This window comes from Suncus etruscus, chromosome 6 (genome assembly GCF_024139225.1).
Source record: "Suncus etruscus isolate mSunEtr1 chromosome 6, mSunEtr1.pri.cur, whole genome shotgun sequence".
Lineage (NCBI taxonomy): Eukaryota > Metazoa > Chordata > Mammalia > Eulipotyphla > Soricidae > Suncus > Suncus etruscus.
Window position 1 is genome coordinate 121,163,962 of NC_064853.1, and position 19,657 is coordinate 121,183,618.

Sequence of the window (19,657 nt, forward strand, 5' to 3'; positions counted from 1 at the left end):
CTTGGAATATAATCAACAAATTTAAATTTATGAATAGCTGTGTTAATTGAAGCTTTACAGAGAAACAAAACCTATAGGTAAAAAAAATTAGTTATACATCACATATACACAGAGACAAGTGATTGGCCCATGTGAATGCTTGTGGAGGCTGAGAAGTTTCAATATCAATAGTTGTCAAGTTGAAAAATATAGAAGAGCCTGTATGGTATTGCCCCATTTACTTGTTTGGATGAAGCCCACCCATTTTGTAGGAGCAAATGCATTCAACTCTCTCTTCATCATTAATATTTTACAAACACCCCACAGGCATACCCAGTCTGACCATCTGTCTAGATACCCCATGACCCAATGAAACTGACTTAAAATTCCAGGCAGGGTCCATTGTTTTACTTTTTTTGACTAGTGAAGCTGGGACTACATGACTCATCCTCAACAGTACTTTCCTCTTCAACTGTTATTGTTATGAAAAATTCAAGTATATGAGAAATATAATAAGGCGATGATCTTTCTATTGTTAAAAAGTAAAAAAAATCTATTGATGTAAAGCTAATTAAGCCAACCATGCTCTCTGACCTGTGGGACCTGCTGTGCAATGGTTGCAGACAGCAAGCAGCCTCCTTGGTAGTGTATGCAGCCTGTGGCTTGTATGGGCTGTAATAAGGGACCTTGGAGACAGTCTTTATTGGATGTTCCTATGGGCTCTCATTGGCCCCCATTTCAGGCTTTAAACAGGTATTTGGGAGGGGGGCTTTGAAAAGCCCCAGGGCACTGTAGCCAGAGTCCACAGAGGACAAGTCATCATGTCCATCCGCACCAAACTGCAGAACAAGGAACACGTGATTGAGGCTCTGTGTCAGGCCAAGTTCATGTTTCCTGGTCTCCAGAAGATATACATCTCCAAGAAGTAGGGCTTTACTCAGTTTAATGCAGATGAGTTTGAGGACATGGTGGCTGAGAAGCGCTTCATCCCAGATGGCTGTGGGGTCAAGTATATCCCGAATCATGGGTCTCAGGACAAATGGTTTGCACTGCACTCCTGAGCACCTTGGAGTGGACTCTTGATCTCTGCTCACCACCCCATCCTACCTACCACAATAAATCTTGCTCCTTTAAAAAAATTCTATTGGAATGAAACCAAGATGTTTTGTTAATCATAGAGATTGTTAAATTGGTTGTAGCCAATTCTATGCTATTAGGAGAATTCGACCACTATCCTCCACATGTTTTCTTTTTTATTAATATATTTAAGCACCATGGTTACAAACATGTTTGTAGTTGGGTTTCAGTGATAAAAATGTACAAGTCCCCTTTACCAGTGTAACCTTCCCACCAACAAAGCCTACCATCTCCCCCTTCCCCAACCCTCTGCCTGTCATTGAGACAGGCATTCTATCACTCACTACCATTGTCATGATAATTGTTGATTTAGTTATTTCTCTAATTGCACTCACCAATCTTTGTGGTAAGCTTATATCATGGGCTGGTCCTTTCAACCTCATCTCTATCATCTCTGGGTATTATTACAATAATGTTCTTTATTTTTCTTAAATTCCACAGATGAGTGAGACCATTATGTGTTTATCTCTCTCCCTCTGACTCATTTCACTCAGAATAATAGTTTCCATGTCCATCCATGTAGAGGAAAATTTCATGACTTTATTTTTCTGACAGCTGCATAGTATTCCATTGTTTATATGCACCACAGTTTCTTTAGCCATTCATCTGTTGTTAGGCATCTGGGTTGTTTCCAGATTCTGGCTATTGTAAAGAGTTGCAATGAACATTGGCACGCAGAGGGCATTTTTGTACTGTGTTTTGGTTTTCCTAGGAGTGGTATAGCTGGTTCGGATCATATGAGAGCTCAATTTTCAATTTTTGAGGAATCTAGATATTGTTTTTCAAAAAGGCAAGACCAGGTGGCAATCCCACCAGCAGTAAATGAGAATTCATTTCTCCCCACATCCCAGGCACTACTGATTGTTCTTGTTCTTTGTGATTTGTGCCAGTCTCTGTGACATGAGATGGTACCTTATTGTTTTAATTTGCATCTTTCTGATGATTAATGATGTGGAGCATTTTTTTTTCATGTGCCTTTGGCCATTTGTATTTTTTCTTTGAGGAAGTGTCTATTCATTTTTTTCTCCCCATATTTTTATGGAGTTAGCTGGTTTTCTCCCCTTAAGTTCTGTCAGTACTTTGTATATGTTAGATGTTAGCCCCTTATCTGATGGGTATTGGGAGAATAGTTTCTCCCATTCTGTGGTTTGCCTTTTTATCCTAGTTATTGTTTCCTTTGAGGTGCAGAAGCTTTCCAGTTTAACATAGTCCCATTTGTTTATCTCTGCTTCTACTTGTTTGGACAGTGCTGTTTCCTACATGACGATGCCTTTAGTTGCAATGTCATGGAGTGTTTTATCTACACTGTCTTCTATATACTTATAGTTCCTGGTCTGATATCAAGATCTTTAATCCATTTGTATTTTATTTTTCTGCATGGTGTTAAATGAAGGTCTGAGTTTTCTGGCTGGCCAGTTGTCCCAACACCACTTGTTGAAGAGGCTTTTCTTAATCTATTTTGCATTTCTTGCCCCTTTGTCAAAGATTAATTAGTTGTATGACTGGGGAACATTCTCTAAATACTCAAGTTTATTTCATTGATCTGAAGGTCTGTCTTTATTCCAATACCATTTTATTTTAATGACTATTGCTTTGTAATACAATTTAAAATTGGGGAAAGTGATTCCTCCCAACTTCTTCTTCCTAAGGGTTTCTTTAGTTATTTGTGAGTATTTATTGTTCCAAATGAATTTCAGGAGTGTTTGATCTGATTCTTTGAAGAAAGTCATGTGCATCCTTAGAGGAATTGCATTAAATATGTACAATGCTTTGGGGAGCATTGCCATTTTAATGATGTTAATTCTCCCAATCCATGAACAAGGTATGTGTCTCCATTTTCTCGTGTCCTCTTTTATTTCTTGAGGCAGTGTTTTGCAGTTTTCTTTGTGTAGGTCCTTCACTTCTTAAGTTGACTCCAAGGTATTTGAGTTCCTGTGGCACTATTGTGAATAAGTTTGTTTTTAAGGTCCATTTCTTCTCTATCATTATTTGTGTGTCAGAAGGCCATTTATTTTGGCATGTTAATTTTTGTAGCCTACTGCTTTGCTATATGAATCTATTGTTCCTAGAAGCTTCTTGATTGAGTCTTTAGGATTTTCTAAATATAGTATTATGTCATCTTGACTTTTTCCTTTCTTATCTAAATGTCCTTGATATATTTTTCTTACCTAATTGCTATGGCAAGTTCTTCCAGTACTATGTTAAATAGGAGTGGTAAGAGGGGACAGTCTTGTCTTGTATCAGATTTTAGAGGAAAGACATTTAGTTTGTTTCTATTAAGTATAATGTTTGCCATGTGCTTGTGATAAATGACCTTGACTATACTAAGAAAAGTTCCTTTCATTCACATCTTGATGAGAGTTTTTATCATGAATGGGTGTTGGACCTTATCAAAAGCTCTCTATGCATCTACTGATATGATAATATTGTTTTTATTTTTTCTTTTGTTGATATGGTATATAATGTGGATTGATTTGTGTATGTTAAACCCACTCTTGCATCCCTGTAATGAAATCTATTTGGTCATGAATATGACCATCTTGATGAGGCATTGGATCCTATTTGCTAGGATTTTGTTGAGGGTGGGCAATGGTGACTGAGACATACTCTCTAATAAAACATGTTGCTGCTTTTCTCCCCTTGATTTTCATTGTCTATTGAAAATATAATCCATTTTGAGTGACTGGTATACCGTACTGATATAGTAGGGTTGTTGGGAAACATGAAAATATAAGGAATAAATCTTAACACTGACACCAATGATGAAAATTGGACTTTCATAGTGGATTATAGTAAAAGTCCCAAGGACTTCAATGGAAATGCATTGCTCAGCCACAGAGATAATAGACCCTTCAGACTGGAGGTAAAGAGTGAGACTGGGGGATGAAGAAAGTTTAGGAACTGAGTCAGAAATCGCCAGTATCCACACAGATCTATCAAATGAGTGATGAAAAGCTCATGACTCCATTCAGAAGTGCTCCGACAGAAGTGCTGTTCAGAAGGGAGCAAGGCAGACTTCTATGAGGCAGCATTCATTTACCAGAGGGATATTGAGAGTCTCTGGGGTGTCATTTATGGTGCAGGACATTGGACATACTGAGGCAAACACATCAGATATAGTCCTCTGTGCCTACAACTTACCCAGCAACAGAGGAGACAAGTCAGAAAAGATTCATTTTTAATTCTGTGTCTCACAAGTATTAATGTGTTGTTTCTAACTTATTACAGCAGAAACAAACCCTAGAACCATTACTTTATTTCTGCCACATAAAGAAAGAAGCAAAGCTAGTCAAACTGAAGCTTACAGGAGCCAAAGGATATTAATTAGCCCTGGGTGGGGGAGACTGAAGGGAAACCTAAATTGATGGGAGATTGTTCTGAGTGGAAGAAACAAAAAGCTTAAAGATCTGGGAGCAGAAAGGAGCTGAAGGCCGTTGGTTAATGATACATGAATTGACACACTGTCCGCTTTCACCACTATCCCCAGCAGGATTCTTGTGTTGAGTACAATCTACAGAACAAAGCAAAACATGAGAGCTGAATAAATGACAGATTCTCTTTTCTCATTGTACTGGACCTGTCACACCTATTATTACCACACAACCTATGAATGAAAAACTTTGCTCCCCGAAAACCATGACCCTCACATTTCACTTACTGTCTTTCTATCTTTTCTAGTTCTTCCCTATCAATGATCTCTATAGTATGGTATAGCCCAAGCTTAATTCTTCAATTTTTGCTTTAAATAGTTGTATTTTTAATTAAAACACTGATTTACAGAGTTGTTCATAATAATTTCAGGCAGATAGTGTTACAAAAGAGTTCCAGTATCATTGAGAATAATACTGACTGTGGCTTTGTTATAGATGCTCATTACTGTCTTTAAGGTTCCTTTCACCCCTATTTTGTTAAGATTTTTAATATAATGACTTTTGATCTTGTCAAAAGTGTTCTCTGTATAGATTTTTGTAATCATGTGGTCTTTTTCCTTTTATCAGTGTAGTATATTACATTAATTGATTTGCGTATGTTGAACCATCCTTACAATCCTGGGATCAGTTCCACTTTATCATGGTTTGATCTTTTTGATATACTGTTAAATTTGGTTTGCTAAGATCTTGTTGAGGATTTTTTGCACCAATGTAATCAAGGAAATTGGTCTGAAAAGTTTTTAGTAGTATCTATCTGCTTTTGATATTAGCCTAATATTTATGTCATAAAGCTATTAGGAAGAATTATAGATTCTTCAATATTTTGGAAGGCTTTAAGCCTTCCAAAAAGTTCCAAAAAGTTTCAGGAATAAACATAGTATCAGAAGGTTTTTTGTTTGTTTGTTTTTGAAGTTTTGACAAGAACCCCCCATGAGCCCCTCTGGACCAGAGCTTTTGTTTTGGCAAATTAATTCTTCCTTCCTTCCTTCCTTCCTTCCTTCCTTCCTTCCTTCCTTCCTTCCTTCCTTCCTTCCTTCCTTCCTTCCTTCCTTCCTTCCTTCCCTTCCATTTCTTTTTCTTCTTTCTTTTTTTCTTTTTTTCTTTCTTTCTTTTTTTCTTTCTTTCTTTCTTTCTTTCTTTCTTTCTTTCTTTCTTTCTTTCTTTCTTTCTTTCTTTCTTTTTCTTTCTTTCTTTCTTTCTTTCTTTCTTTCTTTCTTTCTTTCTTTCCTCTTTCTCTCTTTCTCTCTTTCTCTCTTTCTCTCTTTCTTTCTTTCTTTCTTTCTTTCTTTCTTTCTTTCTTTCTTTCTTTCTTTCTTTCTTTCTTTCTTTCTTTCTTTCTTTTTCTCTCTCTCTTTCTTTCTTTCTTTCTTTCTTCTTTCTTTCTTTCTTTCTTCTTTTACTTTCTTGCTTGCTTTCTTTTCTTGCTTTTTTCTTTCTTCTCTTTCTTTGTTTCTCTTTTTGTTTCTTCTCTTCTCTTCTCTTTCTTTCATTTTGGGCTATATCAGTAATGCTCATAGCCAGGGGTTACTCCTGTCTATGCGCTCAGAAATCGCTTCTGGCTTGGGGGACCATATGGAATGCTGAGGATTGAACTGAGGTTCGTCCTGGGTGAGCCACGTGCAAGGCCCAATGCTCTACTGCTGCACCCCAACTTACCATTTTCCTGTCTGCAATTGGCCTAGTCAGGTTTTCTGATCTCTTGTTCCTTAATTTGAAAGATTTCATGATTCTAAGACTATGTCCATGTCTTCTAAGTTCTCTAGTTTAATAGCATAAAGTTGTTCATAGTGACATCTTGAATTTCTGAAGGTTCTGTCCTAATTTCTTTTCTTTCATCTTGAATCCTATTTATTTTAGCATTTACCCCCTTTTTACAAATCTTTATGAGTCTATCCAAAGGGTTGGCATTTTCCCATTTTAAAAAATCCTTATGAGTCTAGCCAAAGGTTTATTTTGTTAATCTTTCTAAGATCTAGCTCCTGTTGTTTATATTATTTTTCTCTTTGTATTGTTTTCTTAATTTCTATATCATTAATTTCTGTTCTACTTTTTATGTTTCTTTAATTATACCAGCTTGGGGATTTGTTTTTCCTTCTCAGATATTTCAGATGTATGCTTAGGTTATTGTTTTGAGTTTTTTCTTCTTTCCCAGTATTAGACCGTATTGCTGTTAATTCCATTCTTAGTACCACTTTTGTTGTGTTCCATAGATTCTGGTAGTTTGTTTCCTCATTTCATTAGTTTCAAGGAATCTTTTAATTTTCTCTTGCATTTCCTCTTTGATCCACTTTGTTATTCAATGTTTTGCCTTGCTTCAGGGTGTAGAAGTTTTTCCTTGCCTTCTTTTTATAATTTCTACCTTCATGGCATTATGATCTGAAAATGTGCTTATTAGGATTTATATGTTTATATGGTTATGCTTGAGTGATGCCCTTATATGTGATCTCTCTTGAAAAATGTTCCAAGTGCACTAGAGTAAAATGTGTATTTTTATATCCTATACTTTGTCTCTTTTTATTTACACACTGCATTGAAAATAGATAATCCAGGACCGGGAAGGTGGTGCTAGAGGTAAGGTGTCTGCCTTGCAAGCGCTAGCCAAGGAAGGACTGCGGTTTTATCCCCCGGCATCCCATATGGTCCCCCCAAGCCAGGAGCAATTTTTGAGCGCATAGCCAGGAGTAACCCCTTGAGCATCAAATGGGTGTGGCCCCCCCCCCAAAAAAAAAACAAAAAAAAAGACAAAAAAAAAAAGAAAATAGATAATCCAATGCTTTAAACCACAGCATGGAGATGATGTTTTTTATTGTATATTCCTCATGCTTCCTTTTTTTTGTTTGCTTTTTGTTTGGGACTACACCCAACTCAGGGGTTCTGTGGCTCAGGGGTTCAAGGGTCTGGGGCTCAGGGGTTCTGATTCTGTGCTCATGGATCACTCATGGTGAAGCTCAGGGAGCATGTGGGAGCTGAGATAAAACCCAGGTCAGCCACATGCAAGGCACTGCCATATCCATTGTACCTACTGTGCTATCTCTCTAGCCTGGCTCTGCCCAGATTTTTTTATTCCTACTGATTATCTACCTTCTGATTGTGTACACATTAGATATGTACATATTAGATATGTGTCTAATACCTATAGCCTCATACTGAGCATAAATTAAATAGATCATACATTTCTCATCTCAAGAAAATGCTTCATTCTTGCTTCTCCTTATGTTTAAAAACCAAAACCATAAGTAATCATTGATTTTTCTTCTTATGGGCTCAGTCACTATATCAACAAGTCCTATCAAGTCTACACTCAATCCATATTTTAAGTTGACAACATTTTCCTGTTCTTTGTTCTTTCCTCTTCGTATGGGCAATCATCATTATATATCTGGATAGAGATCTCAGCTTTTCATTGGTCTCCCTGTTTCTAACTTGCCCTCTAAAATCTGTATTCTCCTCCTAGAATACCAGTTTCTAACAGATTCCTGATTCAACAAAAATAAAAATTTTCTCATAATATACAAATTTTCTTGCTTCATCCCCTGGTGCCCTGCCTCAGTTCTCAACTCTTCTACTTAGTAAGAATGAGTCATGCTGACTGGTATCTTTTCATTGATTAAATTCCTTATGCTTATTCCCATCTCAGAATTTTTATATTGCTCTACAGTGCAAAAACTCAGCTTCCTCTAATTTGTCAGTCCTGTCTCATGTTACCACTCAACACTGCTCAAAGTTCTCACCTCCCTTCCTGTAATCAAGAGCTTCTCCAGAACATACTGTCATTCTTTTCATAGGCTTAATCCAACCTAAAATTCTATTTTTTCCCAAACAATTTTTATCTATTTTTCTGCCAAAAGGCAGGCCCTTCGTCTACCTTAACTCCAACAATTAGAAAATTACATGGGAAATAAGAGATGCTCAGTACGGAAATCATTGTAAGAGATTGTAAGAGATGAAAGATTAAAGATTAGGTAGTCTTTAGCCTTCATACTATACCCATATTGTAAGCCTAGAGAAATACTTGAGAGTACAATATGTGACTGACAAAATAGCTCACTGGAAGAGAAGATATTAAAAACCAAAAGAGGGCTCCTTAGATCCAAAGATCTAAATTTTAATTCTATTTTAAACTTATTAGGCAAAGGTCTGGATTTTTTTGTTTGTTTGTTTTTTGGGCCACACCTGGCAGTGCTCAGGGGTTATTCATGGCTCTGTACACAGGAATCATTCCTGGCAGGCTTGGAGGACCAAATGGAATGCCATGGATCTAACAGAGATTTGCCACAAGGTAAGCAAATGCCCTATCCGCTATGCTATCATTCCAGCCCCCAAAGATTTGGATTTTAATCCTATTTAAAATTTTTTAGAGGCAAAGTTACAAATATTAGACTGTTTGAATTACTGTGATGGAAATCATACCACTTGATATGCATATCTGCACATGGCATTAAATAGCATGGCATAGTAGATAAAACATAGGTACTCTGGGCCAGCTAACAGTGTGATGTTAGAGCCTCTGTTAAGCTCAAGACCACTAGGCCTGGGTCACATTCCCCCCTTTTTTTATGCTATTCTTTAATTCTATTGCAATCTCATATGGTGTTTTCCTTCAGAAATTTGCTTCAGATGCTGTATCCTTCACTCAACTTATCTTTGTATATTCATCTTACTCCACCTTTTCATGGAGGTAAAAAAATGCATTTATTTAATTCCTCAAATGTTGAATGAGTACTTATTTTCTGAAGTCCTTCAGCAACTTGAAGTTCTATTGGATCAGGCTTTTAAGTTATTATTTAATAAGGCTCAAGATTTGTACATATTTGAATAATAGAATTTAACATAGTCTGACAGTAACTGCATACAGCACTTACTTAGTAAGTTTTTCTGAATTTGGATGACTGCTAGGTGAGTAGAAACAGAAGGAAAGGGAAGGAGCTGTATAAATCTAAGTTCAAATCCTAGCATATATTATTGGTTACCTGTACAGCACAAAACATGTGTTCTGGGATTTGTATCTGCCCCATTGTTTTATGTGCCATGGTTCAGCATGATCTGGCCATTACAATCCAAGTGATTCCCTCTGTAAGGCATTCAGTAACCTGAATCCTCTCTATTTTTATTCTTGTATCTGGGATTGCATATCTATGTCAAAGGCAGATTCTTAAGATCCTTGAGAAGTAGGAAAAATTTGATATTTGGTTCCTCTTTCTGGGGTGTCTAACATATCAAACACAATAGGCAATGGTTTTCCTAACAGGCCCCTGGCGAATTTTATCTTTGTCCCTTTTCCTTTGTCCAATTAAAGTTTGCACATTCTTCATTTGCCCTGTCTGTTGTTTCTTGTTCTGGATGCACTTACAGAGCCATTATTTGAGTGTCTTGACATTCCTAACTAACGTGTCAAATCTCTAAGGACAGGTCCTCCCCCCCCATCCTTCTTCTCGTTTATCACTTTTGCTAACCCGTGCTCTGCTCTGCTCTGCTCTGTGTAAATGTCTTCTGTCTGTATTGTTGACTAAGTGTTGAGCAAGTAAGTCTCCAAATGTTAAATCCTTTTAAGAGGTCAGCAAAATCCCTATTTTGCCATTTTCCTTGTTCTTTGAGGGACACAAGAATCCCCCCTAGAATTTCTTCTCTGCTGTTCTCTTGCCATCAAACCCCAAATGACCTCCTTGAAGACACAGCCTCTGTAGGTAAAAAGATATTTGTTCATTTTTATGAATGTCAGTCTCCTGACATTCATGGTAAATAGACAAGTTCTCAGTCTCTTGACATTCATAGCAAATAGACAAATCCTTCAGTAAATGACAATGGTCCCCAGCATCACATTAAAAACTCTTGGGGATAAACACTCAAGGGTAGTCGTGGTTCAGGCTCAACTTTCAAAGGCTTTGTAATGTGCTTGCCTCAAAAAAAATTGTATACTGTCACCTGTTACAGCCTCAAGAGCAGCATTTTAGAGCCCTCATCTATATTTAAACTTGCTCTTGCTTAGTCAGGAGCAAAAATGTTGCCTGCCAGCATTTCCAAATAGCAAAAGAAAGACAAAGTGCTTCCAGATGTAACAAGCACAGCTCACAGAGGCATCAGGATTCTGTGCCTCATCGGTTTGCTGGATGATGCTGATCTGAGGCAACAAAGGAGCTGCCATCTTCATCTCGATGACTTTCTTCTTGATCCTCCACAAATTCTCAGGCCTTGGGCCTCCCCTTGGATTTTTTAAGTGCCAATACACTATTGATTACTGAAATTAACAAAATATTTATTGATTATTTACTAGGATTGGTACTCCTGTTATGACTTTTAGAAGTCAGTAGGGAGGATGGCAAGGAGCATGGATACTAAAACCCAGACCCAAATATCTTACTTCGTTTGCTTACTTATTCACTCTGTGCTTCAGTTTCCCCACTTAGCTAAAGAAAGATGTTGTTCTTCACAAGTTACTATGAAAATGACTGGGTTATCATCTAAAGTAAGAAGAGTGCTAAATAATGGATGATATTGATATCTACTATTGTACAGATCATCCTAGGAGAGGCCTTGGAAGTACAGATAAAAAAGGATTTTGACAAATTTTTGTTTATCTCCAGTAAGAAAAACGCATAAAACAATTTATGACTCTCATTGTATATAGTAAGCACATATGATAATAGTAGAACTAGACCAGAAAGGGCTACAGGGAATAAATATGAGGGATACAATCAGAAAGAACCTAACCCACAACTTCAGGCATTAGGTTCTGCGTCCCACATAATCTAGGTAACAAGACAAGAGCATCCCCCAGGGAAAGGCACTTGCAGCTAGCAAAGAATGGAAGCAGAAGATCTAGAAATATCTTTTCAAACCATGCTAAAGATTTTAGCCTTAATCTCATTTTGGGAATGGTAATTCGCAGAAGAATTTTAGGAAATGGATGAGATAGAAGCCAGAAATAGCTATATTGAGTCTGCTAAGTGACCTTCCTCGGTGCACAGATGACAGCCCTAGGGTTCCAGTGACAGAGGTAGGCTAGGGGCATGTGAAGCTACTTTCCTCTCACGTTACCTCTTATCTCTTGCTCCTTAATTCCAGCTCCCTCCCACGTGAGGGGGTTGGTGTCTGTAAGCACCTGCACTGGATTCTGAGCATCATCAGATTGCTCCTGAGTGGGTCAGTCCTTGAACTGAGGTTAGAAAGTTCAGAAATAACTTTCTAGGTACATGGATCTTTCTGGTGGTGCTAGATGCAAAAATAAATGAATTCTGCACAGGGAGAAAAGGAGGGGAATGTTGAAAGCATCATAAATTCTATTTCTCAAGAAGTGCCACAAGAATATATGGTCCCAACAAATGAAATTTGTGGCAATAATTGGCCCTTTGGCACCTTCATTGGAAATGCTCATCTGCCTGGATATGGGGACACTTGGTACTTGCAGGAAAGCAGATCTTGGTCATGTTCTACAGGTCTCTGTTGAGTTTCAGATAGGAATCTTTTAAAGATGGTTTTGGAAAATGGGTCTTTGCCAGAGATCCTGATGTAGCAAAAAAAATATTTGGAACTAGATTAAAATCTTCCCATTCACAACTAAGAAGTGGGGAACTGAATGTCAGCTCCTAGGCCAAGAAACTGAAATGACAAGTGGGAGAAATTCTAAATAAATACTTCAAATCTGTGTGTTAGAATCTTTTTGAGGGTATTCTAGGGCCTGTTCAGTCATCAAAAATAGTGCCAAGCTAGTTGATTATGTCTTCATTTATTTATTTAATTGTTTGTTTTTTGGAGCCACACTCGGTGGCGCTCAGGGATTATGCCTGGCTCTGCGCTCAGAAATTGCCCCTGGCTCAGGGGACCAAACGGGAATATCGAGGATCAAACTCACATCCATCTTGGGTCAGCTGCATTTTGAGGCAAACACCCTATTGCTGTGCTACCACTATGGCCCCCAATTATGTCTTTACTTTTTTTAGTGAAAAATAAACAATAAACTAACCTTAGTTTGAAAGGCTAAATAACTTGTTCAGGCTACTCATCTCGGAAAGATTGAAACCTGCTATCCATCAAGCCCTCTCTGGTAAGGACATATTCCTGTTTATCTTATGAACTCAACCTGGACTTTTCTCTAAGGATCTCCCCCTTTGTCCCACATGAAAGTGTGCACTGACTATCATCTGGTGAGAACAACAGAACATGCAAACAAAAAGGGTAGAATCAACAATTGTACTACATTTTTGTTTTCTACTCAACATCAGAGCTTGAGGTTACATGGACTAAAAAATAATAGGAACTCTCTTTGGTAAGAAAGCAACAGAAAAGTGCCTAAAAATATCAGTTATAGACAATATAACATTGACATGGGATGAGTCATGAGATATGGTAGATTTATTAAGAATATCATGAAAATGGTGGATTCTTCCTGTTCTTTCCAGCTATCTCATCTCATGTCCTCCACATTCCCCCCCCAGTTCCTGGGCCCTGGCTCTTTTGATAACCTTCTTGTCATCAGAATCTTTAACACTGGTTTCTTTGCTGGAACCATTATTTCGATTATATAGAGTGCAACATTCTCTAGAAAGAACGAATGAACTGCTTAAATCACAGGCAAAGGCCACAATCAGATCTCTAACAGCTGCAGCAAGAATATGTTAGCCAGTTGCACTGCAATTCTAAGATGAATTAAAAATACAAATCTGTTCCAGTCCTTAGGTCTAAATCTCAATTCAGTACCCCTTCTCATCTGTAAAAAAAATTGTTCTTGTTCAGTGCTAATGAGGAGATAATTCTGTACTCTTCTGCTCCTATAAATCTCATCCATAAATTTGCCATTTTATATCCCTTCATCTGTTTTACTGTGAGTTAAGTTGTTTTTATATCAACTTAGATTTTTTAAACTTGGTTTCATCCTAAGTATGGAACATGACATTTGTGTGTTTCACTTTTCAATATGCATTAGAACAAATGTATAAACTCTCCTTAGATCAATAATAATCTTGTACTGCTTCTTAAGTTCACTGTTCCATAAGTAGGTCATATGACCACTGTCACATCAACTTCTTTTCCCTCCATAAGCTTCAGCTTCCCAATCTGAAAAATGGAACTGTGGATACCTACCTCCTAGAATTTCTGTGATTAGTGCAATAGAATCAGAGACAAACTAAAATATACTCACTTCCATCAAGGCACCAAGTTGTTTGTTTTGGATGCAGACTTGAACTCTTACATGATCACTGAAGAAAAAACTCCAGGCAGTTTTTAAAAATAATTTATTGTCTTTTTCTTTAAAAGATTGTGATTCACCAAGTTATTAACAGATGAATTTTAGGATTACAATATTCCAATAGCAATACAACCCACCAATGTTTCTTGGTTCCTGCCCACCTGCCTCCTAGATAGGCCACAGTTCAGAGTCTGAAGGTCTGGATTTTAGATCTCATTGCAGCACATCTGTTTTATAAATGCAGATTCACTGGCTTCCATGTCCCTTGGTATAACACTTTCCAGCAGTAAGAAGAGGAATTTGTCTTCTATCTGACTGAAGACAGAGCCCCATGCTCTTGAATCTCTCTTGTTCTACTAATTTCCCAAATGGAAAATTACTTCCCCATGTGGGGCTGAGTGCGAATAGTAGCCTTAGGTGCAATTTGGGTGATTTCTTCTGTTCACTTAAATAGGCTGATTCCAGGCGGTACTGAGTCATTGTGGTTCTGAAAAGATGCCAATAGGCAAAGGCATTCTGGGAACCCTCTGCTCCCATTCTATGTGTCAGGCCATTGCTAGGCCCTGTCTTCCTTTATTTCCCTTTGATTGGAGACCACCAACTCACATGGTTTCGCCAAGGAGGCTAGATTCTTGCTGCTAGAGCTACCAATATCGGTCCAGAGTAGAGGTGAAACAGTTATTTCAGGGTAATACATCTGAAGGAGTTGGAACTCAAATGGGAATCCCTTCCCACTGGCACTAGAAACCTCCCCTACTAACCCAGTGACTCTGGCACAGGCTAGCTGCAAACAGAATCCCAAAAGGTCCCCTTATGCTCCAACCCCTGGAGTCTGAAAGTCTGGGGCCCAGTCACTGTTTCCTGTTGGCTGAGGACTTCAGGCTTCAAAAGGAAGAACTTTGTGGATGTTTTCTGTCATGTGTTTCCACAAGAGATTAAGTATGTGAGGGAAAGTAAGGACAGGTGGCCTAGGGACTTGGTGTTAGGGGCAGAATAAAGGGTTTATACTCAAGGGGGCCAGAGAGGCTGCTTCCTTCCCTGAAGACCCTCTTCCCCTGTTTAATGCCAAACTAACTTTGTGCATTCTTGTGATTAGATCTGATGCAAACTACTCGCTCCTTCTTGCATGCCTATGCATATAGCTCGGTTTTAAGCAGCATTGACTCCCAGACTCAATGATACCTCAGGCTCTGAAGATTGTTGTGATAATGGTACATGAATGATGCTTAAGACCATAGAACAAAGTTGGGGTTGGTTTCTAGGACTTAAAGTTATGAAGAAGCATACCAACAGTCTGCAATGTGAACATTTTTTTTTTTTTTTGGTTTTTGGGCCACACCCGTTTGACGCTCAGGGGTTACTCCTGGCTATGTGCTCAGAAATCGCCCCTGGCTTGGGGGGGACCATATGGGACACCGGGGGGATCGAACCGCGGTCCGTTCCTTGGCTAGCGCTTGTAAGGCAGACACCTTACCTCTAGCGCCACCTTCCCCGGCCCCTGCAATGTGAACATTTTTACTTAAAAAGGAAAAGAAGATTAACAGGAGCCAAGAGATAATACAGCAGGTGAGGCATTTGCCTTTGCATGTGGTTGACCCAGATTTGATTCCCTGGCACCCCATATAAGTCCTCTGAGTCCACCAGAAGTAATCTCTGAGTACAAATTCCAGGAGTTCTGAGAACTGCTGTGTGGCCCAAACCCCCAAAATATTTCAATAAAAATGTGATAAGACTAGAATTTCTCATTTTGACAACAAATACAAGATCTTATTTTAGCATTTAAAACAAAAAAGAAAAAATAAAGAGAGGTGGCCTATCTCTTGGTTATGTAATTGATAGGCCAATTATTATCGTTAAACACCAAAGCCATGACACTGAAAATGATTTTCCTCAATACACACTGAAATGCAATATTAAAATAATATGAATGAAAGGAAACCTTTAAGAGTGTTTAAATGCGGGGTCAGAGCCATAGCACAGTGGTAGGGTGTTTGCCTTGCACGTGGCCTGTATGGACTTGGATTTGATTCCCAGTGTCCCATATGGTTCCCTCATCCAGGAGCAATTTCTGAGTACATAGCTAGGAGTAACCCCTGAGCCTTACTGGGTGTGGCCCAAAACAACAACAACAACAAAAAAAGTGTTTACATGCTCATAAAGTGCTAAGAATTCTGTGTTTGAGTGTGGGCACATCCAGCTGTGCTCAGGGATCTGTGTTCCTGGGTCTGTGCTCAGGCATCACTCCTGGTGGGGCTCAGGGGATCATTTGGGGTACCAGGCATCAAACCCAGGCTGTCTGCATGCAAAGCAAGTGCCCCACCCACTATAATATTATTCCAACACATCTTTTTGTCTTAATAATCTCAATCTTATTACCCCTTCTTCCATGGAAACTACACGAAAATATTTCCTTATTTTAAGGGACACAGTCCAGCAGGGGGTGGGGTTATAAAGTACTCTTGTTAAAATGACTGAAGACTTTGCCCTACTTCCTAGTTCAGAGGCTTTGTTGAATAAGTTTTCATACCTCCAGGGACTTACAAGGGTTCTACTTCTCTGCCTACTCAGCAGAGATCCAAGATATCCTGACTTCTTACAGTGCATCCTGGTGGCAGCAAGTGGGTTAACTTGGCAAGGCTGGCCTCCTTCGGAGGAATTGTATAAAGCAAAATGTCTTGCTCCATTGTTCTCAAGGAAAACTCTTGCTTTCCACCTCAGTTGGTGTGTTGCAAACATTTTATCCCAAATACACTGGGGGCTGTGGGGAATGGAATGTTGCCCATGAGCCAGATGTTTGTAAACCTTAGCTCTGAAATGTGGCACCATCCCACAAACTGTCAAGTTGTGTAAAAACTAAAGCAAAGACAAAAACAGAATATAATATTTACCAGATGAGACTTTGTGTGTATGTAATCTTGCTGGAATTTTGGGAGTATCCAACTCTCATACATTTCTAAATGAGCCCCGTGTCCCATCCCAGCTGACTCCCACCCCACCCCCAGTTTCTCCCTCCTGCACTGGGGAAGAGAACATTAGTTGTGGCAGAGAAAGGCTTTGTCCGAATAAACAAGGAGCTTGGCGTTGCCCTTGGCAGTAAGCTATACACTGAACGATCATCAAGATGGTTGTGGCCCTATGTCGGGGAAAGTCCTGGAAATATTATTTCTGGAACACTCTTCAAAAATAATGCTAAACAATCAGATATTGTGTGTGTTGGCAGCTCTTACTCAGCATGAATGGCCAAAACATTTCTATAAGATGCATGTTCATTAGCTTGTTCAGAATTTTAGCAGTGTAACAAAAAGCTCTATTCAAATGTGAACTTCCCAGGCAGAGAAAAGAAAAATCTCTCATTTCCCATGTGACTGTTGCTGGAATTTCTCAATATGTGTACTCTGACACAAATGAATAGCCTGAAGAGAGAGCAAAAGTTCTAGAAGATGGCTATTGACTTCAATTTAACTGAAGACAACAAGAAAAATCCAAATGGGAAGAAATGGCAAATTTCAAACGACTTAAAATGTGGCCTTCTGATGAGGCACCAAGGTCCTGTTTTCGGTTATAATTTTGAAAAGTTCTTTCCAGGGATCCATGAGACATTACCACCATTGTTGCTACCCATTGCTTCTAATGGAAAACAAGAAATGGGGATGAGTGGTTTCATGGAGGCCTACTGTAGGCATTTTAAGTTTCTATCAAGTTCCCTCTCCCAGTGCTATGGTGAAAGGGGTACTCAGAGCACTGGGGAGTCAGCATTCAGAGTAAGTGTTGACTGATCCAATTTTTTCTCTCAAAAGTAAGAGGCCCAGCTTTGGAGAGGAGACAATGGCATGGCTTTGACAATAAGATCACATTAGAGAAAGACAGGGTAGCTTTTTCAGCCAGTGGCAATGGGGGATTAGCCAAGAAGATCAATCCATGCTGCACGGTTGGAGGGTTGCTCATGGACACAGGAAAAAAAATATGAGATGGTGGGAAGAGAAGAGAGTTGTAAGCAGGCAAGCTGAGTGCCCTCATGCAAGTGGGGTTCATCTGCAGTCCTAGAAGAGGGAGAGCAGAGACCAGTCACCCTTCTTGTTTGAGGTAGCTTAGGTAGGTGTCTGGTCTGCAAACTGAAGTCACATGTTTCTTTCTCCAGATTCCTTTTCTCCACTTGGATTGTAATAAAAATTTCTAGAACCATTGAATACATACTAGAAAGAGTTGTCACTGATCTAACTTAAGAAAGTTTAAAGTTCACTTTGATGTTTTGTTTTTATTTATTTATTGGTTTTTGGGTCACACCTAGTGGCACTCAGGTGGTTATTCCTGGTTCTGCACTCAGAAATCACTCCTGGCAGGCTCAGGATACCATATGGGTAACCGGGAATCAAACCAGGGTCCATACTATGTTGGCCGTATGAAAGGCAAATTTCATAGCACTGTGCTATCGCTCTGGCTCTTACTTTGATTTTTTAATATATATATTATTTAAACACCTTAATTACATACATGATTGTGTTTAGGTTTCAGTCATGTAAAGAACACCACCCATCACCAGTGCAACATTCCCATCACCAATGTACCAAATCTCCCTCCTCCCCAACCTACCTTCACTTGGACCCACTGGTTATTCAGTATTAGGCTGTTTAACTTCCAGGTATCAAAGTTTTTCTTCTGTGTCCCTTTGGAGTTCACATATAATTTCAGGGCCTTGTGGTCAGTGAAGGTAGCCTGCAAAATTTCTATCTTCTTGATATTATGGAGGTATGTTTTATGTGCTAGCATGTAGTCTATCCTGGAGAATGTCCCAAGTACATTAGAGAAGAATGTGTATCCAGGCTTCTGGGGGTGGAGTGTCCTATATATATCTACTAGGCCTCTTTCTTCCATTTCTCTTTTCAGGTCTAATATATTCTTGTTGGGTTTTAGTCTGGTTGACCTGTCAAGTGTTGACAATGCTGTTTTGAGGTTTCCCACAATTATTGTGTTGTTATTGATATTATTTTTCAGATTTGTCAACAATTGTATTAAATATTTTGCTGGCCCCTCATTCGGTGCATATTTGTTTAGTAGAGTGATTTCTTCCTGCTGTACATATCCCTTGATTAATACAAAATTTCCATCTTTGTCCCTTACAACTTTCCTGAGTATAAAATTTGCATCATCTGATATTAGTATGGCCATTCCAGCTTTTTTATGGGTGTTGTTTGCTGGGATGATTTTCCTCCAGCCTTTTATTTTGAGTCTATGTTTGTTCTGACTAATTGGGTGCATTTCTTGTAGGCAGCAGAAGGTTGGATTGAGTTTTTTGATCCATTTAGCCACTCTTTGTCTCTTATTTATTGCATTTAGTCCATTGATATTGAGATAAAGAATTGTCCTGGGATTTAATGCCATCTTTATATCGAAATTTGGTGTCTGTTGGTTGGTCTTGTCTTAAAGTAGGCCGTTCAGTTTTTCTTTTAAGATTGGTTTTAAGTCTGTAAAGTTTCTGAGCTGTTTTTTGTCTGTGCAACCATGTATTCTTCCTTCAAACCTGAAAATGAGTTTGGCTGGGTGCAGTATTTTAGGTGAGCATTTATTTCATTAAGTTTTGTCACTATGTCCCACTGCCTTCTGGCCTTGAGTGTTTCTGGTGACAGGTCTGTGGTAAATCTCAATGTAATTTAAATATGTAATGTAAATCTGAATGTAATTTCTCTTTTTGCTCTTGCTGCTTTCAGAATTCTGTCTCTATCTGTGGGGTTTGTCATTATAACTACATGTGTCTTGGGTTTTTTTTCTGGGGCCTCTTTTAGTTGGTACTCTTTGGGCATGCAGGATTTGATCGCATGTATTCTTTATCTCTGGTAGTTTCTCTTTAATGATGTTCTTGACCGTTGATTCTTCCTGGAGATTTTCTTCCTGGGTCTCTGGGACTTCAATGATTCTTCAGTTGTTTCTG

At 38.7% G+C, this 19,657-nt stretch overlaps 1 non-coding gene across 1 annotated transcript; it reads left to right on the forward strand.

The window, feature by feature from the left end:
- Positions 1–540: 540 nt before the first annotated feature.
- Positions 541–678, forward strand: LOC126012453 (small nucleolar RNA SNORA70). The gene has a single exon (XR_007496923.1). It is a non-coding gene; the product is annotated as a small nucleolar RNA SNORA70 (small nucleolar RNA).
- The last annotated feature ends 18,979 nt before the right edge of the window (positions 679–19,657 follow it).